Genomic DNA, 26,263 nt, shown 5'->3' with positions numbered 1-26,263 from the left:
TGCATTAGTGTGAGTATCTCGGTGTTTGCGGTATTGTGTGGGTATTTAGGTGTTTGTGTGTGTGTTTTGTTAGGTGTGTGGTTGTCTTCGGTGCAGTGTGGGTTTTGGGGTGTTTTGTGTGTTTTTTTGTAGGTTTGTGGGTGTTTCTGAGTGTGTGGATGTGTGTGTTTGTGGGTGGTTTTGTAGATATGTTTGTGTTTGTGTGTGTGTGTGTGTGTGTGTGTGTGTGTGTGTGTGTGTGTGTGTGTGTGTGTGTGTGTGTGTTTAATATGTGTGTTTGTGACTGTGTGGGGTGTGTGGATGTGTAGGTATGTGGGTGTTTTTGTAAGTGTGGATGTGTGTGTTTGTGAGTGTGTGGGTATGCAGGTATGTGTTTGTTGGTTGTATGTTAGTTCTGTAATTGATTAACGTCACCCTCACCTTTACATTAAGGAAATTAAATGGAAGAAGAAAGTTTATACACACAATACAATTCGCTGTCTCATCACGTTCATTGCTACATTCGCTGCTCAGAAGGTGAACACACACACACACACACACACACACACACACACACACACACACACACACACACACTGTCTCACACACACACACACACACACACACACACACACACACACACACACACACACACACACACACACAAGGATATTCAAACCATGATAATAGTAATAGCAGTTACTGTACGTATCCTTCATGCAGCTTTCCGTGCCTCGAGGGTAAGCTTGCGTAGAAAACAATTAAACTTTTTAGCCTTTCATGAAAACGTATCATTGTTTTTATCCCTTTTTTTTTCCAGTTTCATTAGTAAAAATCACCCATCAACACCCTTTTCCGCCCCCTCTTCCCCTTCCCCCATGCTTTATCGACACCTAACTTTTAGCTCCCTACTTGCCTGCCCTGCCACCCCCTGGACACTTTTAAACTCCCCAACACCCCAACACCACACTCCACCCTCTTTCCTATACCCCGTTGTCAACACAAGCCCATAGAGCAAGTAATAGAGGCAACAAACAGCCATAACAGACAAGTCAGGGACATTGTGACGGTTTTTCATTCCCGCTGGAAGAATAACACCGCTCCAGTGACCACTTAGTACAGACATTGCTCACCGCGCTGCTGGTATCCCGTGGGCGTTGTTGTGTGTGGGTGGGTGCGTGCGAGCGTGTTCATCATTGTGGAGGTATTCACATCCACTCAGGGGGAAAAGTGTATGTGTGTGTGTTTTTTTTTTTTTTTTTTATGGAAGAGGGGAAGCCGGCCAAGGGCAACAAAAAATATGACAAAAAACCCACTTGATTGTCAGTTTCCTAAAAGGTTAATAGAGTTAGCCAAAAGTCTGGGAGAAATGTCTTCAAATCTCCCTCTTAAGAAGTCAAGTCGCAGGAAGATGAAAATACAGAAGCAGGCAGTTGATGAGACGAAAAGCTTTTGATTCCACCTTATCTATTAAAACTGTGTGAGTGGAAATCCCCAAACATGCGAAGTTCTCTGGAAGGTTGTGTCGAGTTGATAGATGGAGGAATTGAGTCTTTGAGGCTTTGAACACTACTAAGTTTTCTCTGCACCAATCAGAAATCTTAGGAAGATCAGAAGCCAGGCGTTCTGTGGCGTCCCTGCGTGATCTGTTAACTTCGAGAAGAGTTGGTCGTCTGTCTGTCTGTGTGTGTGTGTGTGTGTGTGTGTGTGTGTGTGTGTGTGTGTGTGTGTGTGTGTGTGTGTAATTCACTGTTTGATCTGCTGCAGTCTCTGACGAGACAGCCAGACGTTACCCTACGGAACGAGTTCAGAGCTCATTATTTCCGATCTTCGGATAGGCCTGAGACCAGGCACACACCACACACCGGGACAACAAGGTCACAACTCCTCGATTTACATCCCGTACCTACTCACTGCTAGGTGAACAGCACCTACACGTGAAAGGAGACGTGTGTGTGTGTGTGTGTGTGTGTGTGTGTGTGTGTGTGTGTGTGTGTGTGTGTGTGTGTGTGTAAGGCAGACAGTGACACGGACAGGATGATATACAAGACTATGATTAAATTACACACTTGTCACGCTACAGAGAGAGAGAGAGAGAGAGAGAGAGAGAGAGAGAGAGAGAGAGAGAGAGAGAGAGAGAGAGAGAGAGAGAGAGAGAGAGACCGCTAAACTCCTTCATTTCTTGTCAATTCTAAGCCAGTGGTGATATGACGTTTAGCCTACTACACTCCTTCCCTTCGCCCGACCACCGTATTACTTCCAGCCATTAGATAGATAGCTCTGTCAAACCAGATAGAAAGATACACGCGGAAAAAAAGGGAGAGAGTCAAGATTGAAAGGTTGGATAAGTATGGAATGAAGGGAAGAATGGAAAAGGAAAAGAAAAGAAGAGGAGACAGTTAAGAATGCAAAATAAGGAGGATAGGAAGGAAAAAAAGGAAAGGAGTAAAGGAAATGAATGAAAAGCACGAAAAGGGAATGAGGAAGGAAATGGAAAAACTGAAGAAGGATTAGGAAACAAGAGAAAAAAAAAGGAAGGAGAAGAGAACGGGAAATACGAGTAGGAAAACGAAAACTGGAAGGAGAGAGAGAGAGAGAGAGAGAGAGAGAGAGAGAGAGAGAGAGAGAGAGAGAGAGAGAGAGAGAGTAAAGGAGTAAGAGGGAGGAAAGGAGAGAGATGCATGAAAGGGAGGGAGGAGTATGGGGGGAGGGGGAAGGCAGGGCTCATAATGACATGATATAGACACTGATGAAGAGCGGAGCCTGTTAATTCTCTACTAATGGCTGGGCTTCCCTGTGTGTGTGTGTGTGTGTGTGTGTGTGTGTGTGTGTGTGTGTGTGTGTGTGTGTGCGCGTGTAGCTAATGGGACGCTGTTGGCACGTGTTATGGTCATTATGTGTTATTAGTGTAGTTGTTGTTGTTATTGATGTTGTTGTGGTGGTGGTGGTTGTGGTGGTAGTGGTTGTATTTTTATTTAGTGTGGATTTCTTGCTTCTACTACTACTACTCCTACTACTATTACTACTACTACTACTACTACTACTACTACTACTACTACTACTACTACTACTACTACTACTACTACTACTACTACCAGGAATAGAGTGTTTTTCAAGGCGTGAAGTTGAGACCTCAGGTGTTGGCAAGAGATGAGAATCGAGTGTTTGAGTGAGTTTTTTTTTATCGTTTTGTCTGTCTGTGTCTGTCTGTGTCTGTCTGTGCTACACTACTCGTCTTTCCATCCCCCGCGGCCAGTCTTCACGCCGCCGAGGAGTGGCTGTGGTCTGTGGTGCCGTAATGATGAGATATCTTGCCTCGTGTGTGTGTGTGTGTGTGTGTGTGTGTGTGTGTGTGTGTGTGTGTGTGTGTGATGGAGATATTGGTGTTTGTGGTAGTGGTGGTGTCGCTGATGGTGCATATCGTGATAACTGACACTGCTTCTCCTGTTACTACCATCTCTATGACCACTTTTTACTACCATTACTACCACTACCAATACTGCTTCTCCTCCGCTACACAAACAAGAGCCCGCTACATTACATTGCCTGACTTCGATTTCTACACTGAGCTATACTGTGAACCATCTGAAACACTTCTACAATGAACCTTTACTGTTTCATAAGCATCCAGTTGACTTTACACGGATTTTTTAGTGTTTTTTATGTATTTAGTGTAAGATAAAGTACTTCTACAGTGTTAACCCCTTCAGTACCAGGACGTGTCTCATGTTACGATTTGGTGGTTTTATACAGCTTCACAAACTTATGTGGGGATTAAAATAGTTAACTCTGTGGCCATTAATCGTCTGACCTCGATAGACCCTTCCTAATGTCAATAAAGCATTTTAATCACAATAAAAACTCAGTACTGAGAAACTATAGATAAAAATGCGTCCCAGTACTGAAAATCTCAAGATAAAAATGCGTCCCAGTACTGAAAAACTCAAGATAAAAATGCATCCCAGTACTGAAAACTCTCAAGAGTACTGAAAACTCTGGATAAAATGCGTCCCAGTACTGAAAAACTCAAGAAAATAAAAAATGCGTCCCAGTACTGAAAAACTCAAGATAAAAATGCGTCCCAGTACTGAAAAACTCAAGATAAAAATGCGTCCCAGTACTGAAAACTCTAGATAAAAATGCGTCCCAGTACTGAAAATCTCAAGATAAAATGCGTCCCAGTACTGAAAATCTCAAGATAAAATGCGTCCCAGTACTGAAAAACTCAAGATAAAAATGCGTCCCAGTACTGAAAATCTCAAGATAAAAATGCGTCCCAGTACTGAAAATCTCAAGATAAAAATGCGTCCCAGTACTGAAAAACTCAAGATAAAAATGCGTCCCAGTACTGAAAAACTCAAGATAAAAATGCGTCCCAGTACTGAAGAGGTTAACTGGAGAAACGCACCCGGCTAATTATCTCCATGGCCTTTGAAAACAGTCATGGCGATGGAGACAGTGAAGCGTTTTTGAATAATAGCAACTTGATCACAAACCTCCTTTACTTATCCACTCCAGGGAAAAAAAAAAATAGAGTAGAAGGAAATAGGCTTATCTGCATAGGCCTTAACGTGTCCTCTTCACTTCAAAGGCTGCTCTGTGTACTATTTACTCTTGAGACTTGTAAGTTTTTAAGAGTGTATCCTTCCTTCCGTGTTGTCTCAGGTGCCAGGTACTGACTGAGTGGTAGAAGGCAGGGCACGGAATGCCTCCTTTGGGAATTAGATAAAAGCTTCCTGCTGCTCTCTTATGCTCTTATTTCAGCTTGTGTGTAGTGCTGGTGGTGGTGGTGGTGGTGGGGGTGGTGGAGGTGGTGGTGGTTGTTGTTGTTGTTGTTGTTGTTGTTGCTTCACTTCTTTTTCTTTTTCTTCTTTTTTTCTTATGTTTTCTTTTTCTTCTTATACTGCTGCTTTTACTACTACTACTACTACTACTACTACTACTACTACTACTACTACTTCTTCTTCTTCTTCTTCTTCTTCTTCTTCTTCTTCTTCTTCTTCTTCTATTTTTTCTCCTTTTTTTTTATTTTTCTAGTAGTAGTAGTAGTAGTAGCAGTAGTAGCAGCAGTAGCAGTAGCAATAGTAACAGCAGCAGTAGCAGTTACGATCAAATTATTACTGAGGCTGGAAGTAATTACAACAAAAATATCAAAGAAACACTAACAACAACAACAATTACAATAACAACATCAAAAGCAAGAACAGGAGCGACAAGGTGACAAGGAGAGACAAGCTACAGTGCCATTAATCTTCGCTGTGTCGCCTTTTAACGGGATGGCTTGTGGTCTGCGGTGAGTATTTTTCGTGGTTTAGGAGGTGATAGTCCAGCCGAGCCAAGGTCAGCCTGCGGGAGGGACGTGCTGGCATCAGGGCATCCACCTTCCTTCTCTCTATCTACTCCCTTGTCCTTTATTAATGGTTATTTTCTCTCTCTCTCTCTCTCTCTCTCTCTCTCTCTCTCTCTCTCTCTCTCTCTCTCTCTCTCTCTCTCTCTCCAACGATGATAGAAAAATATGCTAATGAATTGTACAGAAGTCATATCACACTGACACACACACACACACACACACACACACACACACACACACACACACACACACACACACACACACACACACACACACACACACACACACACACACACACACTTTTCTGACCTACATTCTACCTTCGTGTATTTTCATATCACACTCTCCCTTTTTCCTGGCACCTTTTTCTCCTTCCTTGTCGTAATGAGGTCCTCAGGTGCTTGTGACAGGTGAGATAAGTACAATTTGCCCTGAGGAACGCCACGCCACGCAGAGGTTACCACTTCCCTTATTGATTCGGCTATTTAGTGTTGCCCTGCTGATCAGTAAGGTCGCCCAGGTTTTTGTTGTTGTTGTTGTTGTGGTTGATGTTGTTTTTATGGTTGTTGTTGTTGTTTTGCTTTTTTCTGGTTCTTGTTTTTCCTGCCTTTCTTTTCTCATTCTTCCTGTCGTTTCTCTCTCTTTCTTTCTTTCTTTCTTTCTTTCTTTCTTTCTTTCTTTCTTTCTTTCTTTCTTTCTTTCTCTTCTCTCTCTCTCTCTCTCTCTCTCTCTCTCTCTCTCTCTCTCTCTCTCTCTCTCTCTCTCTCTCTCTCTCTCTCTCTCTCTCTCTCTCTCTCTCTCTCTTAGTCATCCTATCGGCCATGTTGTGTCGCCATGTTTGGGTTCAGTCGATGATTGGGTGTCTATTTTGATGGCAAGATTAGAGAGAGAGAGAGAGAGAGAGAGAGAGAGAGAGAGAGAGAGAGAGATTGACTTTGTTCACCCAAAGATTCCAGTCTTAGAAACAATAGTATTTAAAAAGGAAGGAAAAGTCTCTCTCTCTCTCTCTCTCTCTCTCTCTCTCTCTCTCTCTCTCTCTCTCTCTCTCTCTCTCTCTCTCTCTCTCCTCTGTCTGTCTGTCTGTCTGTCTGTCTGTCTGTCTGTCTGTCTGTGTCTGTCTACTAAAGTATCCACCTCAATGTGTGTTATGTCATTGTATCCATTCTTTATATCCTTTCTGCGTCATTTTCTCAACTTTACCACTTTCTCGTAAATATCCCATAAATCATTAGGTTTTTGTCCATCTCCTTTTCCTCCTCGTCCTCGTCCTTCTCCTCCTCCTCCTCCTCCTCCTTGTAAAATAAGCAAATTCGCGGACGACACCAAAATAATGAGCAAAGTTACATCAACGTCACAATGGCAAGAACTACAGTGTGACTTAAATAAACTGACACGCTGGGCAGAAAAATGGCAAATGAAATTCAATATAGAAAAGTGTAAAGTCCTACACATTGGAAGTAACAATGTACAAGCAAAATACGTAATGAGTAATGTACCTCTGGCAAGTGCTGAGAATGAAAAAGATCTTGGTGTTGTGGTGTCTAAAGATCTCAAGCCGAGCAAACACTGCACAGAAGCAGTAAAGAATGCAAATAAATTAGTTGGGTTCATTGGAAGAACCTTTGAATTTAAATCAGAAAAAGTTATCCTTACTTTATATAACTCATTGGTGCGTCCTCAGCTTGAATACTGTGTGCAGTTCTGGTCACCATATTACAGAAAAGACATTGAAAAACTGGAAAGGATCCAGCGTAGAGTGACCAAGATGATTCCGAGATTGAGAAACAAGCCGTATGAGGAACGACTGGAAGCATTAAATTTATTCAGCTTAACAAAGCGCAGGATAAGAGGAGACCTAATCGAAGTTTTCAAAATTTTTCAGGGATACAACAACCTTGATGTCAATAAATATTTTACTATTGATCATTCCACCATAACAAGGAATAATGGATTTAAAATTACACCAAAACGCTTTAAAACCCACGAGGCAAAGCACTTTTTCTTTAATAGAATAGTTAACATTTGGAATAAGCTTCCTTCAGAAATAGTAAACAGTACTTCCATTGCATCATTCAAAAACAAAATTGATAAATATTTAAAGAATAACCCCAACAAGCTCTCTTCTTGTCTGAATAATTAAACATGATACTATATTAACTTTCTTATAGATAGATATGTAGAGTTCACCGTAGGGTGAATAATAGAATCTCCTTTCATCCTTTCCTGTGAAAATTCCATGTCAGTTTTTCCATACTGCATGGTACTTTTCAAGCTATTTTCCATGCCAGCGAAAGCTGGAGGGAGTGGTGGGTGGGAGGAGCCTCATCCTTTATTTTCCTCGTTCTCCTCCTTTATCTTCCTCCTCCTCTTCCTCCTCCTCCTCCTTTATCTTCCTTCTCCTTCATCCGTTTACTCTTTCCATCCCATATTTTCTTGCAACTTCCCCTCCATCATTCCTGTAACACACACACACACACACACACACACACACACACGGGGAAATATATAGTAGACAGTACGACAACTTTTCCTTGCCCTACTGATTTTTACGTCCTTAGTATCATCGGCCACTCTCGCCGGCAATTACTGCAAGGAAAGCCGCCTCAGAGATATTGCAGTGCGTTGAAAAGTGAAAATCCGCAAAATTCCTGAAGTGACTCGAACCAGCGAACCAATGAACCAGCTTTGAGGGTTCCGAGTCTTTTCCTAATGGAGCGATTGTGAGGAGGAGGAGGAGGAGGAGGAGGAGGAGGAGGAGGAGGAGGAGGAGGAGGATAAATAGGTCAATTACAGGTTTATTTCATAGATTTTTTTTTTGTATATTTTTTTTCAGTTGCAGATTCGAAGCATTAAATTGAATCATAAATAGAAAGTTTAAAAATTTTTCCTTGTTTGTTGTTGTTGTTGTTGTTGTTGTTGTTGTTGTTGTGTGTGTGTGTGTGTGTGTGTGTGTGTGTGTGTGTGTGTGTAAGGATGAAGAGATAAATAAATAGTGCGTATCATTTTCTCTCTCTCTCTCTCTCTCTCTCTCTCTCTCTCTCTCTCTCTCTCTCTCTCTCTCTCTCTCTCTCTCTCTCTCTCTCTCTCTCTCCTTAGTGGCTGCAATGACGCCCCCGCCGTGCCCTTCCCCCGTGGTACCAGAGAGAGAGAGAGAGAGAGAGAGAGAAATATGCATGTCCTGTCAAATGCTCCAAATTTCAATGGTGAGAAATGTTTGTGTTTGCTTTTACATTGCTTCCTTCCTTTCCTCCTTCCTTCCCTCCTTCCCTCCCTCTCTCCCTCCCTCCCTCTTTTTCCTTCCTTCCTTCCTTCCTTCCTTCCAATTCACACCACTAGCCTGGAAAAGGGACTGAAAAGATGGGTTGAGATGGGAAATGCGTGTTGAATCGATAACCAGGGAGAGAGAGAGAGAGAGAGAGAGAGAGAGAGAGAGAGAGAGAGAGAGAGAGAGAGAGAGACTAATAACACCTGAATCCTCATCAACTATTACATTGTTTACTAATTCGTCAAAGTTCATTAGTGTTATGTAATTACCTGCATATGGATTACCTGTGTGTGTGTGTGTGTGTGTGTGTGTGTAGGTGTCTGACTGTCTGTGTGTCTGTTCTCAGCATTCACAAGTTATTGATCACCATACAGTTTTGAGGTCATAATGGAAGTAGGTCACGAATTGATGGCTAGGATTTGTTTATTGATGTTTTGTGATGTCTGTCTCTTAATTTGCAGTGTCAGTGGCGGCATCCGTAGCGCTGTGTAGTGAGCTTAAGTTAATCCCTCTATTGCCACGATTGTCTCTTGCTGACACTGAGGTTACTGTAATAAATGGTTTGTGTGTGAAGGGAAAGATAATGATAATAGTTTTTTTTTCCCCTTTGCAAAGCTACAGTACGTGCATCAGTACATATTGTAGAGACTGAAGTGTGACAAATTATTCTTTTAAAACGTACAGACGATGATAGAAAAATTCACCTTGCAGCGAAAGGGCTAAAGGAACACAGAGAAGATACAAAACAGCAGGACATTTGCTCTTAAAACACCATGTAAAGGAATACAGAGGCAAAACAAACAGCAGCTGATCTTTTGCTCCTTACGAGGCTGTATGGCGAGCTGCACTAATGTATAAACTTAAGAAATTCAGGACAATAGACACGAACGAGTGAACAAACACCGGCAGACCTGTAGTTCCTCACGAAGATGCACGTGTGTGTGTGTGTGTGTGTGTGTGTGTGTGTGTGTGTGTGTGTGTGTGTGTGATAATCTATACAAATAAATCAAAACTAAGGAATATAGAATAGAGTTAAACTGAACAAATCGCAACAGACACATTGACCAACACAAGATAGAGTTCACGATACACTAAAGGTAAGACATACGAGGTAATTAAGATACAAAGGTGAACAAACTACAGAAGACATGCTGGGGTCCTTCATGATAGGCCTCACTGATTAATCAAAGGTAAGAGACGAGGGGGTTACTTGAGGCAAATAGATGAGGGAGGTGAGGGGCGCAGCGTGGGACGGGGTGGAATCAGGTCAAGACACGTGAAGGAGCGAGGCGAGGCGGTATGAGACGGGATGGGAAGAGGGAAGTTCCGTGATAAGCTGCATTGAGTGGCGCTCGTATGGGCAGTAAAAGTTTAGAAGCAGGCTTGTTATCGGCCAAGGATCAGGTTTTGTGTGTGTGCGGGGCCACGGGATGGTGTCTTGGTTATTACATCGAGGGAATGTGTTTCTCTTCACTGAGTACGTTGTGGTGTAGTAATAGCGCAAAATGTTCGCTAACTTTTTAATGCATCGTGATTCTGAGTGTTGGAGTTATCTGATTGCGAACATGTATTTTTTTTTTTTCTGGTACGTGAGAAATTATTCATATTCTCACTACTGGGATACATTCTTACATTGAGATTTCTGTACGATTAGACCATTTTCAAGGGTCTATGGAGGTCTTCACTATTCTAATCCCTTCAGTACTGGGACACATTTTTGCCTTCAGATTTATGTACGATTAGACCATTTTGTTGACATTAGGAAGGGTCTATGGTGGTCAGAAGATTAATGGCCACAGTCTTCACTCTTTTAATCCCCCACATAAGTTTCTGAAGCTGTATAAAATCACTAAATAATAAGGAGTGTGAATATGGGAACACGTCATGGTCCTGAATGGGAGTTAATGGCTTTATGCTTACAGTGACACAGGTGTTGAGATGTGTGACGTTTAGAAAGCTTTCATAGTTGTGTGATGAGAGACGTGTGACTTATTTCTTCATTTCCTTCAGTCTCTGGCATCATCACTGGGCATTTTCCACCATTTATTGTTGTTCTTACATGAAAAATAGTGAAGTAGACGATAAGATAAGCCAGCCAGAGTGGTAAGTATCATATCACACAGCTACATATTAGAAAAAGTTGCTCACATATTCGTAATGCCATGAGGGACTTGCGCTAACATGTTTACAAGTTTTGCAATATTTTTACGGATGATTGGAGGCGAGTTGCTTATTAGCGGAGTGAAGGCATGTGTGTGTGTGTGTGTGTGTGTGTGTGTGTGTGTGTGTGTGTGTGTGTGTGTGTGTGTGTATGTGTGTGTGTGTAATTCACTTTCACCTCGGTCGCCTGCTGGTCACCCACCCTTTACGGAGCGAGCTCAGAACTCATAGATAGACCGTGTGTGTGTGTGTGTGTGTGTGTGTGTGTGTGTGTGTGTAGCCTGCAGGTAGCGAGATGTAATTTCATGCTTTTTCATACTTACAGATGCGGACTTGTGGTAAAGTTGGGAAGATGTGATTGGACACTAATAACTGGGTGCCGTGGTGGAGGCGAGATGGGACACGCTGGTGAGTACCCATGACGTGTTTATCCATTTATTCCATCTGTTCTGTTTAGTTGGTTGATGTGTTGGTTAACCTATCAGTCGCTTAGTTAGTTAGCCATTTGTTAATCAGCCTGTCGTTGAGCTAGTCAATTATGTTCAGTTAGTTCATTTATAAGTAAGGTAATTATTATTTTTTTAGTTAATTTGTGAGTTGATTAATCAGTCAGACAGTTCTTCGACATTTTAATTAATTATTTAGATAGTCAATTCATGTCTTAATTAGTCAGTGAATTGCGTCGATCTTTTATTCAATTAGTTAGGTATTTAATTAATCTGTTAGTTAGTCAGTGAATTGCGTCGATCTTGTAGTTGATTAGTCAGATAGCTAATTCATTTCTAAGTCAGTAACTCAGTGAATTGCGTTGATCTTTTAGTTAATTAGTTAAGTATTTAATTAATCTCTTAGTTAGTCAGTAAATTGCGTCAATCTTGTAGTTAATTAATCAGATAGTTACTTCATTTCTAAGTTCGTTAGTTCATTCATTTCCCAGTTAATAATTCGGTTAGTCATTCAGCCAATTAATTAATGAGTCAGTGAGTCAGATTGTCAGGCGGTTAATTCACTGGTTCGTTAGTCAGTTATTTTTTCAGTCAGTCAGTCAGCCAGTGAATCAGTGAATGAGGTTTGATGTTTTGTGGTGTGAGTCTGGTATTGGTGCAACAGGAATACCATGTTGTAATGACTCACCATCCAGGGCTTATGTGTTCAGTGAGGCGAGTAAGGGTGTGGAGGTGAGTAATGACATAACGTTCTCTTTTTTAACATATCAGCCGCAGGGTTGTACAGCGGACGGTATATTGTTATGCTAGCAACGTTGCTTTGCTGTAAAGTTGAGGGGATGGTGTAATATACTGGGAACTTATATTGCTGTGGGCGTTGGAGCATGTTGTGTTGTTATCTTTTACTGTCGCAATATCTTTATCATTTTCCTTTATTTATTTTGCTTCTTCTAAATACTTCGTTATCGTCTTTCTTTAACCCCTTCACTACCAGGACACGTTTTCGCATTTATTCTGGTTACTATTTGGTGATTTTATACAGCTTCAGAAACCTACTTGGGAATTAAAATAGTGAGGACTCTAGCCATTAAACTTCTAACCTCCATAGACCCTTCCTAATGTGAATAAAATCATCCAATCACATTCAAAAACTCAAAATGCATCCTATATATATTATGTCGCCATTTTAAAACACTTCACTATGTTATGACCTTTTGAAACTCCATGTCGTGTTGTTACTTCCCAAACTTGCAATAACCAACACGAGACAATGCTGAGAACTTGTGAGATTTCGGAAGCATCAGCACTTAGTTATTAGTTCCCGGGGCTTGGGTGGCAGTGGTGCAGCGTAACGAGGCGAGGAGATGCAGCAGAATACACAGCAGAACATGCAGCAGATCACAAAGCAGGACACACAGCAGAAAACACAGCAGAATACACAGCAGAAAACACAGCAGAAAACACAGCAGAACACAGCACAACACAAAGCAGAACACAGCAGAACATACAGCAGAACACACAGCAGAACACATCAGAACACAGCAGAATACACAGTAGAACACCGCATTATACAGCATTCAATCCCACATCATTATATAGCATCCAATCCCACAACATTATACAGTATCCAATCCCACACTCATTATTCCTTTTTTTTTTTTATTTATACCATGTAGGCTTTTCACGGGAATTTCTGGGCTAAAGGGGATACTTTTTGGGGTACCTCCTATCTCAAAGCCCACCCGGTAGGAAACCGTTACCCCGAATGAGGAAGCCCAACCTACACTCGGACCGTGGACAGAATTCGAACCCGTGCGCTTGGAGACCCCTCGGACCCCAAAGCACGCATGGTTCCACTGTACCACGGCGGCACCTGATTAGATTCCACATGAGTAGTTTCCAGGTCAGTGTTATTATCGTCCGCTTCACAAGTACACAGGTTGCAATTCCCTCCTCTTGCCTCTTTCTTGCACCACACTGGCCTGGGTTCTGTCTGATTAGTGGAGGCTGTCATGAAGTGTGCATTGGATTTTGTGACTTACGAAGGGAGTGGAATATGTGTGCAAATTGGTAGTTTTTTTTTTTTTTTATTTTTGTATTTTTGCTTGTATGAAATGTGGGGTAAATAATTTGATTAGTTTTGTTATTATTGTTTATGTGTTTTTGTAACGTTGTGTGACTAATCATTCTACATTTATGGCAGTTAATGTTTACGGCGCCTTTTTACCTTATTAGTGTACCAAAAAACAGTTAATCAGTTAGTAAGTGAATGAAAAAAAATAGCTGTCTCTATTTATGGCACTCAATAATTACAGCGCTGCGTTGTCTCATTATGGCACCAAAAAATGATTAACCAGCTCGTAAGTCTTAAAAAAAATTGTTTACACAGTCTATATTAATGGCAGTTAATAATTACAACACTCCATTGCCTCATTATGACACCCAGAAAAAGAATTAACCAGTTAGTAAGTCATTAAAAAATAACTAACACCGTCTAGATTTAATGCAGTCAATATTTACAGCGCTACATTATCTCACTGTAGCGCCAAAAAAATAAGTTAACCAGTATTTTTATGGAATAGGGATGCTGATGAAGGGCAACGAAAATAAGAAGAATAGGCCCACTTGATTGTCAGTTCCCTACAAGATTAAGAGTTAGTAAAGTCATTCAAGAAATTAGTTCATTCTGTTTTCAATGTAGTCAATATTCAGTGCTACATTATCTCATTGCAGCACCAGAAAGTCACCAAGGCAGTCAGTATGTGTGGTAATTAATATTCAGTGCTACATTAACCTCTTCAGTACCAGGACGCGTTTCCATATTCATTCTGCTTACTATTTGGTGATTTTACACAGCTTCAGAAACTCATGTCGGGAGATTAAAATAGTGAAGGCTCTGGCCATTAATTTGACCTCCATAGATCCTTGCTTGTGTCAGTGAAATAGTCTACTTGTACACAAATCTCAAGGTAAAAGTGTGTCCCAGTACTGAATGGGTTAACTCAGTGTAGCACCAGAAAGTCAGCCAAGCAGTCATTATGTGTGGTAATTAATATCCACAATACCACATTAACCTCTTCAGTACCAGGACGCGTTTCCACATTCATTCTGCTTACTATGTGGGGGATTGAAAATAGTGAAAGCTCTGGCCGTTCTTCTGACCTCCATAGACCGTTCCTAATGTTGATAAAATAGTCTAATTGTACACAAATCTCAAGGTAAAAATGTGTCGCAGTGCTGAAGGGGTTAACTCAGTGTAGCACCAGAAAGTCACACAGGTAGACAGTGTTTATAGCATCCAATCAGTCAGTTTGTGTTGCGGGAATGAGAGAGAGGGGCACTTTGATCTTCGGTTTTCCTCCGTAACTATCTGAAGACGTCACTCGGGAAGCTCGTCTCATCGGTGTGGTTTTATGCTTACAAGACGTGATTTCATAAGGAGGTTAATTCCATGGAGCTCAAAACTAATCTGTGTGGTCTATTTCACTCAGTGCTCTTTGAGTGTCACGTCGTATTAGTGGGGATGAGCTGTAGACGGTGTAGTGACGCTTATGAAAGAGGAGTTAGTGCAGAATATGTTTGAACTGCCAGACGTAAGGGATCGCTGGCACTAGAGGTATGGTAAGCTGTGCCAGTGACAAGATGGATCCGTGCATGAGTAGATGGATTATTGACTCAGTTGGATCGAGGGTCATTGCTGGTTAGAACACGTAAAGAGTCAGTCTATCGCAGTGGGTAAAACTTTCGTGGCCCTTCAGTCAGATTCATCATTATCGCCAGCGTGGTTCGTATTGTTGACGATTTTCAAGTCATCCATCACCTTCGTAAGCTTATGTAGATTTCACTGAAGAACTACGATTTTTTTTTTTTTTTTTTGTGTGTGTGTGTTTTGCTAGTAAATGGATGAAATGTGGATGTGTATTGGTGGAAGGAAGAAGTAAGTGGATGAATAGTATGAAGACTTCAATTAATGGATGAATATAGAGATGATTAGTTGGTGGATGGATGAAATGTGGATGAAAATTAGTGGAAGGAAGAAATAAATGGATTAAAGATGGGAAGACTTCAATTTGTGAACAGAAGAATTAGATTGTAAAAACTATGGATATAAATTCTGGAACCTATTTACTGTACAAGATCGATCAACTGTCAGAGTACATTACGTTATAGATGGATGCAAGGACTTAATCCCTTGAGCACCATGACTCGTTTCCATATTCTGGTTAGTATTCGGTGATTTTATACATCTTCAGAAATTAGAATAGTGAAGGTTGTGGCCATTAATCTTCTGACCTCCATAGACCCTTCCTAATATCAGTAAAAGGATTTGATAGTACAAAAAATCTCAAGATAAAAATGTGTCCAAGTAATGAATGGGTTGATATTGCAAAAGGATGTGAATATATGGAAGGAAGGAGCAGGAATGATGCTACGTCTGCTGCGCCGCCTTCAGGGTCAGTGGCGGGTCTGCGGTCCTACCAATGTCGCTCTCTCCTTTGATCTTTTTTTTTTCTATCTGTTACGAGAGAAGCTCTACTTTTATATTAGATCAGCTTCCGACCCTTTTGGCGGAAGGTTTTACGAAATGTGACTGATTTCTATCTTTCCCGTCTCTCTCTCACTCTCTTTTGCTGCCTTTTTTTTTTTTTATCTCTGTTTCTGTTTCTCTCTCTCTTTCTTTCTCATCTGGTTTCTTTCTCTCCTTCTCATCTGATTTCTTTCTCTCCTTCTCATCTGATTTCTTTCTCTCTTTCTCTCTCTCTCTCTCTCTCTCTCTCTCTCTCTCTCTCTCTCTCTCTCTCTCTCTCTCTCTCTCTCTCTCTCTCTCTCTCTCTCTCTCTCTCTCTCTCTCTCTCTCTCTCTCTCTCTCTCTCTCTCTCTCTCTCTCTCTCTCTCTCTCTAACAAAGCAAATTGATAGTAATCGATGTTTTGTTTTATTTCGCTAAATCATTACCACCACCACCACCACCACCACCGCCACCACTACCACCACCACCACCACCACCACCACCACCACCACCACTACTACTACCACTACTACTACACTACTACTACTACTACTACTACTACTACTACTACTACTACTACTACTACTACTACTACTACTACTACAATGGTAAATATAAAAAGTCAAGATTTGCTGGTGTTTTTAAGCATGACAATTAAATATATGATTAACATTACGTTTTTACTTACATAATGAACACAAAAGAATAATATTAATGTGACGCAATCGGTTAATGATAAAAGTTGTTGAATTAAACGATGACTGGCTTGGCAGATTGAATAGTAAATACTGATGAAAAATAAAGCTGTGGAATTAAAACTCTGAGGAACGTTACGAATAATGAATGCCAATCACTTCTAAGATTAAATAAAGGATGGTACGGAAACTTCGCCATTACCGCCTCACGTATCTTAACTCTATAACTGCATCGTATCACAAATTCGTAAAGACCAACACGTATTCCATCAGTTCTTTATACTTCCGCTCAGACTTTGCCGCCTTGAGCACTAACACACTCACAGATGGAATGGTGATGACACTTCCCCTTAACTTTATACAGCTACCACTGACTCACAAAGACCACCAAACTTGTCACCACGAGTTCTTTATACTCTTCTCCTCACACACTAAAAAGATTCACCTTCAGACTATTGCAAAACCTTTTCCTTTATGCATTGTCTTTATATAGCTATTGTAAACGCATAGAGGTTAACAAATTTCTTACTACCATTTCTTTATACTTTCTCACACACTAAAAAGATTGATATTCAGGTTAGTATATAGTTTTTCTCTTTACGTACGTCTTAAACGCGTATACATCAACCAATTTCTCACTGCCAATTCTTTAAAACTTCTTCCCTCATACACTAAAAAGATTCACACGCAGATTAGTGCAGACCCTTCTTCTTTATTCACTTTATACAACTGTTTATTCACTTCATAAAACTATTTTAAACTCATATGTCTCAACAAACTTACTAATTTCTTAAACTAATTTGCGTTTACACTAAGAAGATTCACACGCTAATTGATACAAAGCTTCTTATTTATTTACGTATCTTAACCTCATACAACTGTTTTAAACTCATATGGATCAATAAAATTCCTGCTACCTATTCTTTATACTCCTTTACTTACACTTTCCCTTCTTGTACACTAAAAGAATTCCCACGCTCATTAGTATAAAGCCTTCCCTTTTACATATTTCAATACAACTGTCTTCAAATCATACGGAGCAACAAATATACTAGTACCAATTCTGTATACTCCATTCTCCTCACAAACTTCCTCACACACCAAAGTGATGGACAGGCTGACTGACACAGAGCTTTCTCCTTCACTTAACTTCATACAACTGTCTTCAAATCATACTGAGCAACAAATTTATTACTAGTACCAATTCTCTACACTCCTTTCTCTTCACAAACTTCCTCACACACCAAAAAGGTTCATTAATTGACTGATAAACTTCATACAACTGTCTTCAAATCAACAAATGTAGTACTACTAATTCTTTATATTCCTTCCCTCCCATACTACCTCGGTGAACACAGATTTGACACAGAACTCTCCCCTTCATACAATTTCATACAACTATCTTCAAATCATACGGCCCAACAATTCTACTACGCTCAGTTCTTTACGCTTCTTTCCTCTTTCCCGGGAACAAGATGCATGCTCGTGGAAAGAATCTGTTGAAAGGAATAGACAGAGAAGTATTATAAACAGGAAAAGACAAGGAAAGGGCTTTAGTATTGGTGATAAAGGATGCGCTGACCGAAGGAAGAGGGTTGAACATCTTTAAGGGCGATCTGTGACTTATATAGCAGAGGGATGGATGCCGGCTGATAGGTAAAGAGGGAAAGGTTACCGCTAACGTCTGAGATCTTGAGTGATGAAAAAATGCTGGGATGGAAAAAATGTGTGTGCTATTTATGGTTAAGTGTTTAGAATGTTGATTGAAGTGAAAGATTTGATAGACGTGTGTGTGTGTGTGTGTGTGTGTGTGTGTGTGTGTAAGTAAGTAAGCAAGTAAGTATAGTTTATTGTTTTAAGAATATAGGCAGATTTACAATCAATGAATATATCAGGCATGGTGTGTCGAGTCGAAACTCCTAAGACAGACGGTTTTGATTAAAAATTATATGTTGTGAGAGCAGAAAAACAGTTTTACATAATATCTAACCTAGTTAAGGAGTAATCCTATTTCATTGTAAAGTTAACTTGCATACAATGTGCTGTCACCAAGGTAGAAACTTAACTTTACATTCTATAGTCTGATTGAGACACCATAATTATATACAAGCATTCAATAAAAAAATATGAAAAGAAAAGAAACAGTAATAATAAACGGATACACAACACAAAGCATTGGTACAAGTTTATGCTAAATCTTGTTCAATCAAAATATGTTTCTTTATTTTGTTTTTATATGTTTGTGTTGAAATTACCAAGAAGTTTGATCTTGTTTGGCAGGCTGTTATACAAGTTCGGGCCGTTACATGTGACGCTATTCTTATACAATGTAGTTCTAAAGGTAGGGCATCTTAAATTTACATTATTTCTGCGGGTATGAACAGGATTATCAATGATTGTAAATATTGAGTTGTGTCCAATAGATTTTAAATCAAAAGAAGCGTGAAGTATTTGTGTATGGAAACATATTAAGCATATTTTCTCTACTTTGAATATCTCTTGTAGAATCGTATTTTTTTCATAAAGAAGATACATCTTAAAATTTTATTTTGTGCTATTTTTAATTCATTAAGAAATGAAGGCCATATACTTGCCCACAGTGAGACACAGTATGTGAGGTGAGAGTAGCAGAGAGTAATATATGCTGATCATCACTTCTGAAGTTAAGTTGTGCCGAACACGATACAAATATTCAATATGGCAGCTCTAATTTAAATATCATCTATTTTTACTCCAAGAAATTTCATATCATTACCTTGTGTGTGTGGGTTAGTAGATTTGTTTTTTTATTTTTATTTTTTCCTGGTCATTCGTCTTCTTTTTTTCCTGGAAGTGTGCGCGGGAAGGGCTTTTCTTTTTCTTCTTCTCCCTCCGTGGTTTTTTTTTTTTTCCTTTTGTGTAGCAGTGATAGCAGTATTGGGAGCGCAGGCAATATAGAAATAGTAGTAAATTCCTCCTTTTACTTTTTTTTTTTACCCGTAAATCCTACATCCATTTGTTTATCAGAATACCGGCTTCTATCGGCTTCTATCACAAGTATTTTTATAACATTCCACTACATTACTCTATTTTTATATATTATTTTCCCATATTCTCCCCTTTTGTAGCTTCAAACTAACATTTCATGACCTCCATTTGTATTTTTCGACGTTATTTCTTGCCTCTTTCTCTCTCTCACTCTGACGCAGCATTAAGGAAGAGAAGGAAGGAAAGGAAGGAAGGAAGGAAGGAAGGAAAGAAGAAAGGAAGGAAGGAAGAAGAGTGAAAGATCCAACAAGAAACGAGGAAAGGAAGAGATAGGCACGGGTGATAATGAGTGGAATGCAGTAAAGAAGGAAGGAAGGAAGGAAGAAGAGTGAAAGATCTAGTAATAAACGAGGAAAAATAGAGATAGGTACGGATGATAATGATTGGAATGCAGTAAAAAAAGAAGGAAGGAAAGAAAGAAGGAAGGAAGGAAGAAAGAAGAGTGAAAGATACAACAAGAAACGAGGAAAGGTGATCATGAGGGGAATGCAGAGGGGATGAAAAAGACGTAGTAATATGAAAAGAAAGCTAGATAAAAGGGAAGCAGGGTATTATCTGGAAATCCCAACCTGCTTCTGCATTTCCAATTTCCTATGACATGACTTCATTATAAGATGGAGGTTTCAAGACATTTATCCTCCTTTTTTTAGCTATCCCATGTAAAACCTGTAAGGGGACTGGCAACTTAGTGGGCCTTTTCTCATTTTACGTTGCCCTTAGCCAGCTTTTCCCTCTCACACACACAAAAAAAAAAAAATAACAGTTCTTGTCTCTTTCTCTCTCACTCTTATTTTTGTCTCTCCTTTCCCTCCAGTTATCATCTCGTCCCTCTGCTCCACCTTCACCTCGCGCTATCAGTCATCCTGTCCCTCCAGATCTTGTGTAAATAAATACTTCCCCGTCATCATAAGGAGAGCATGACGTCACAGCTTTCCCAGGCGCTCATTGGCCGCTTGCCTGGTGGAGTTCAAGTGCCTTTTGTTCATGATCTCTTTTGTGTGTGTGTGTGTGTGTGTGTGTGTGTGTGTGTGTGTGTGTGTGTGTGTGTGTGTGTGTTTATTATTCCGGGTGTAATCAATGTCTACACACACACACACACACACACACACACACACACACACACACACACACACACACACACACACACACACACACACACACACACGGCCAGATTCAAAGGCGCACACTTTATCGACACCTTAATTGCATATGACCCCCTACTTTCTCTCTCTCTCTCTCTCTCTCTCTCTCTCTCTCTCTCTCTCTCTCTCTCTCTCTCTCTCTCTCTCTCTCTCTTATTGCAACCGCAGTAAAAGGACCATTGAGGATCGTGGCGCGTTATGGAGTGAACCTTTTGTTGAAGTTTCAATGCTTTTTATTTCAGATCGTATATTATCATTCCTTTCTCGATAAATAGATAGATAAATAGATAGATAGAGAGATAGTGAGAGAGAGAGAGAGGGGGGGGAAGGGAGCAAAGTTAGGCAGCCATTAAGCCATGTGGAAAGGCAGAAACAGACAGACAAACAGAGATAAAGACAAGAAGTAGATGACACTTTCCTTCTCTCTTTCTACGTGCTTTATTCAGGTTTTGTCGCTACGTAGGGAAAAATACCTGGGAGAAATAGAAACACAGGATCCTAGTAAATTCTTAATCGTTTTGTAACTCTATAAAAAGTTCTTGTAAATAACCTAACCTAGCCTAACCTAACCTAACCTTTCCTACTGCTAAGATAAGAGTTAAAAGTTGAGTAATTATAAAAACACCTGTTGATATGTTAACCTGTTCTATTGGTAAGGTGAAACAATTAGAACTCCAGTAATTAAGAACACCTGTAAATATATAACCTGTTCTGTTGGTAAGGTAAGACCATTAGAACTCCAGTAATTAAGAACAACACCTGTAAATACATAACCTGTTCTATTGGTAAGGTAAAACAATTAGAACTCGAGTAATTAAGAAAAACACCTGTATTTATATCATCTTTCCAATTACTAAGACAAAAAATGTTCAAAGCAAAATAATTAAAAAGAAAAACACGTATAAATATATAACCTTTTCTATTGGTAAGGAAAAGCAGTACAAAAGTTAAATAATTAATAATAAGCAGTAAATAAGCGATCTTTCCCATTACTAAGACGAAAAACAGTTCAAAGTAAAATAATCTACAAAGACACGTGTGAATATGTAACCTTTTCTATTATAAAGATGAATTTTAAAGTGGAGGAGTTAAAGAGCATTTCCGTACACATTCCATTCAACCTTTCCTATTGCGAAGATGAAATGGTGGTTACGTGAGCGGGGCGAGGCGTCATCCAATAGTGGGAAGGGCTGGTTGGAGGGCGGATGGGAAGGCCGTGCTAGGGATCAGTATTGACAGCCGCCGCCAGGACCGCACAGGCCGCCACGGAAACCAAACACCAAGTTTTAGGCAAATCAACTTAAGACAGATTAAAACACGTGGGTCAAGTGGCGCCATTGTGTTCTATTTGTGTGTGTGTGTGTGTGTGTGTGTGTGTGTGTGTGTGTGTGTGTGTGTGTGTGTGTGTGTGTGTGTGTGTGTGTGTGTGTGTGTGTGTGTGTGTTCGTGTTTACTTATGAGTGTAATTCTTTATCTTATTCTTATTTTTTATACTTATTTTATTTCATACTTGTCTTTTTTTTTTTTTGAGTACGAACATAATCTTCTCTCTCTCTCTCTCTCTCTCTCTCTCACCTGGTAATGGCGATGCAGTGTAGCACGTCGCGGGGGACAGAGGTGAAGACAGAGCAACGCGTCAACGGGATCAGCACAACTTAACGCGATCACTCTGTCTGAAAAAAAGTATGAACATTCACCAACTTCTCCTCATTCATATCCATTCGTATACATTTAGTTAATTTCAATGTGTACTTTTTCTCCTTTTCCCGTGTCACTTTTCTTACTTTTTTTTTCGTGAGGAGACGCAAGAATTACTTTTTTTTATTTCCTTTCACTAAGTCCGTGAGTGTTTTTCTTCTTTTTCCTTTGATTTTTCTCCCTATTAGTGGTACTTAATCTTGGTCACCTCGCGGCCTCCCTTCGTACTCATTATCCGGGCTTTTGGTGATTTGGGGAAGGAGGAGAAAGTTCTTATCGCATAGTTCTAATTGTCTGTCTTTCTTTCTCCACTTCCTTCACTTCATTCCTTCCTCCCTTCGCCCACTCGGAACGCGAACCCCACACACACACTCACGAAGTCACTGTCACCACTCACTACAAGATTCACAGTTCTCACTCACGCAGATCCTTGGTGCGTGTTCACTTATCCTGTGCGTGTGCGAAGTGTGTGCGGGGGAGGACACCTGTTGTGGCGAGTGGTGGTGGTGGTGGTGGTGGTGGTGATAGTGGTGATGGTGGTGGTGTCGCTGCAACAGACGGACTAGGTCTGAGCCAGCACTGCCCGCCTCACCTCGCTCTCTCTCCGCCTGGCCGTCTCTCTCTCTCCCCCCCCCCCACGGCACTGTCCCCGCCTCCCTATCCACGCATCTCTCCTTCTCCCCACTCCTCCATCCCTCCCTATCTTCTACCTCCCTATCATTTTTCTCCTCTCAGCACTTCTTCGTTTTATTTCTTTTGTTTCCTTCCATTTTTTCTTCAGTTTTCTTCCTCTACCTCTTCTCTGCTTTCCTTCTCCGTCTCTTCCTATCTTCTTTCTTGATTCACTTCAGACGTTCCTCATTTTGTTTTTTCTTTTTCTCCTTTCATAGTCTTGTTTTTTTTTTTATATTTCCCCTTCTTTCTGTCTTTCACCCTTTCTTCTTCCGCTTCGTATCTTTGTCAGTCGTCTTGCCTCCTCCTCCTCCTCCTCCTCCTCCTCCTCAGGCTATTTTTTCTTTTCTTTTTTTCCTCTTCTTTCTCTTCCTTTACGCAATTCCGCCTTTCCTTCCTTCTCTACTTTCCTTTGTCTCTTCTCCTTCCTCCACTGCGCTTGTTTTTCCTCTCATTTTGCACAAACATGACGTTGATTAGCAGAGAGAGAGAGAGAGAGAGAGAGAATGACACAAGGATGCTTCATGGATTTAATGCCAAACTGAGTAACAATAGTCAGTTTAGGAATAGGATACGTTAGGATAGGATCAACAGAGGTATTTCACTCAGGGACGAATTAATCAGTCAATCTATCCTTCGTCACTGTCTTTCCTTTTCATTTAGTTATTATTCACTGCTTCAAAAATAAAAGTGAATATATTTGTTACTCTCTTTTAGATCTCTTTCTCTCTTTCTCTCTCTCTCTCTCTCTCTCTCTCTCTCTCTCTCTCTCTCTCTCTCTCTTTTTATTTAAACTTAATACACATAACATACATATTTTACACATAAGTATATTTACAGTTTGAGCTGAGTTCGTGAGCTAAGAGCGTGCACTGGGCATGTGACGCTCATTCTAAAGCTGCTCCCGGGGACGGCATTGTGAGCGAGGGTGTCATAACTCTGTCACTGTCACTCTCTCTCTCTCTCTCTCTCTCTCTCTCTCTCTCTCTCTCTCTCTCTCTCTCTCTCTCTCTCTACTTTATTTGTCAGTAAAATCACCTGCTTTATTTTTTTTTCGTATTATGACTAAACGTTTCAGGTAAAATATTGAGTGTAGATTAATTCGTCAATATTTTCTTTCGTCATCTTGTCTTTCTCTTTCATATACTGTTATTTGCTGCCTTACAACCCCCTCAGTACCGTGACGTGTTTCCATATTCATTCTGCTTACTATTTGGTGATTTTGTACAGCTTCAGAAACTTGTATGGGGGATTAGAATAGTGAGGACTGTGGACCATTAATCCTCTGACCTCCATAGACCCCTTCCTAATGTCAATAAAATGGTCTAGCCGTGCAAAAATCTCAAGGTAAAATTTTGTACCAATACTGAAGGGATTGAAATAGTGAGGACTTTGGACCATTAATCTTCTGACCTCCCTAGACTCTTCCTAATGTCAATAAAATTATCTAACCGTACACAGATCTCAAGATAAAAATGTGTCCCAGTATTGAAGGATTAAAATAGAGAAGACTGTGAACCATTAATCCTCTGACCTCCATCGATCCTTCCTAATGTCAATAAAAAGGTCTAACCGTACACAAATCTCAAGGTAAAAATGTGCCCCGGTATTGAAGAGTTAGAAAATAAACGTGTGAATTTTTTGCTTGTTTTGTTAGTATTGTTGTTGTGATTTGCTAAACGTTTCATGGAGCGAATAGACAGTTCAGCTTCTTGCATCACTTCTGTGCTGCTGTGTGTCACTTTGAAGGGATTGCCACCAAAAGAAATGAAAGCACAAGTTTGGGTTAACACAATATTTCTGTAACACTGTATCTCTGTAACACTGTATCTCTGGCGTGTGTGTTGGTGTTACTCCATCATCGTTGTCGTTAGATAAAGTGTTTTCGTTCTCATTTTCGCTGTTGTTAATGTTAATGGTAATATCCTCTTCCTCCTCCTCCTCCTCCTCCTCCTCCTCCTCCTCATCATCATCATCATCATCATCATCATCATCATCATCATCATCATCATCATTAGCATCATCATTATCATCATCATCCTCTCTCCTCATCCTCCTCCTTCTCTTCTTTTTCTTTTTCTTTTTCTTTTTCTTTTTCTTCTTCTTCTTCTTCTTCTTCTTCTTCTTCTTCTTCTTCTTCTTTGTTAGAGAGAGAGAGAGAGAGAGAGAGAGAGAGAGAGAGAGAGAGAGAGAGAGAGAGAGAGAAAGAAAGAGAGAGAGACCCACTCACCCACCCATCCATCCATACAGACAGACAGACAGACAGACCCCACTCACCCAGCCAGACAGACAGACAGGCAGACAGATGGACAGGGAGAGAGATTGTAGGAATGGGAATAGGGGAGTTGACGAGACGAGAGAGGGTGAAAGTAGATAAAATAGGAAATGAGGAGGATGAGAGTGGAGTAGCAGAGAGAGAGAGAGAGAGAGGAGAAAAAGTGCAAATCTCCAATGTTTGAATTAGATTTGTTAAATGGAGAAGAAGGTTAGCGTTGAGTAATAGATGAAGCGAGGAAAGATGGAGATGGAGAGAGATTCAATTTTGCTACGGTAATTTAAGGTCTATTTACATTCTTCGTGAGTTCGTGAGAGGGAGAGACGAAGAGGTGATGGTGTAACTGCGAGGTGTGAATGCAATGGAGTGTGAAAGTATTTACACCCAACACTGTACCTTTGCCGTGACTGAGTGCGGTGTGGTGGGGATAGAGTTAGTCACTACTAATATTTGGTTCTCAGCTTCGTGTTACTAGTGGTATTTTTCTAGAAGAGGCAGAAGAGGTTTTAGTAGTAGTAGTAGTAGTAGTAGTAGTAGTAGTAGTAGTAGTGGTGGTGGTGGTGGTGGTGATAATCGGTTTTTCTTTTTATTTTGTTGTAGGAAAGTTTTTGTGTTTACTTTTGCACGTCTCATAGCAGGTTAGTAGTTTTATTATCTCTCTCTCTCTCTCTCTCTCTCTCTCTCTCTCTCTCTAGTAATAGTAAAAGTAGTAGTAGTAGTAGTAGTAGTAGTAGTAGTAGTAGTAGTAGTAGTAGTGGTAGTAGTAGTAGTAGTAGTAGTAGTAGTAGTAATAATAATAGTAGTAGTAGTAGTAGTAGTAGTAGTAGTAGTAGTAGCAGCAGTAGTAGTAGTAGTTATAGTATTTGTTATTGTTGCAACTGTTCTTGTTCTAACGTCAGCGGCAGTTATTGCGTTGTGGCTAGTGGTTAACATTAATAACAACACTTAATGGTTCATCACGTGACGTACCATTGGTCATCATGTCCCTTCGTGCTGTGGTCAGTAGTCAGAAACACTTTGCTCCCTCACCACCACTACTAATAGT

General features: G+C 40.3%; 1 protein-coding gene across 4 annotated transcripts in view; it reads right to left on the bottom strand.

The window, feature by feature from the left end:
• The window catches only part of LOC123519610 (gonadotropin-releasing hormone II receptor-like), a 75,581-nt gene extending 52,721 nt beyond the window's left edge, over nt 1-22,860 (bottom strand). For all 4 annotated transcript variants that reach the window (XM_045281035.1, XM_045281034.1, XM_045281036.1 and 1 more), the window contains exon 1: nt 22,149-22,860. The gene's annotated coding sequence lies outside the window, so the exon portion shown is untranslated. The remainder of the gene's footprint in view (nt 1-22,148) is intronic.
• Between the last annotated feature and the right edge of the window lie 3,403 nt (nt 22,861-26,263).

Source organism: Portunus trituberculatus, chromosome 45, assembly GCF_017591435.1.
Source record: "Portunus trituberculatus isolate SZX2019 chromosome 45, ASM1759143v1, whole genome shotgun sequence".
NCBI lineage: Eukaryota > Metazoa > Arthropoda > Malacostraca > Decapoda > Portunidae > Portunus > Portunus trituberculatus.
The sequence above is the reverse complement of the archived record's forward strand: the minus strand, read 5'-3'. Positions and strand labels throughout refer to the sequence as shown.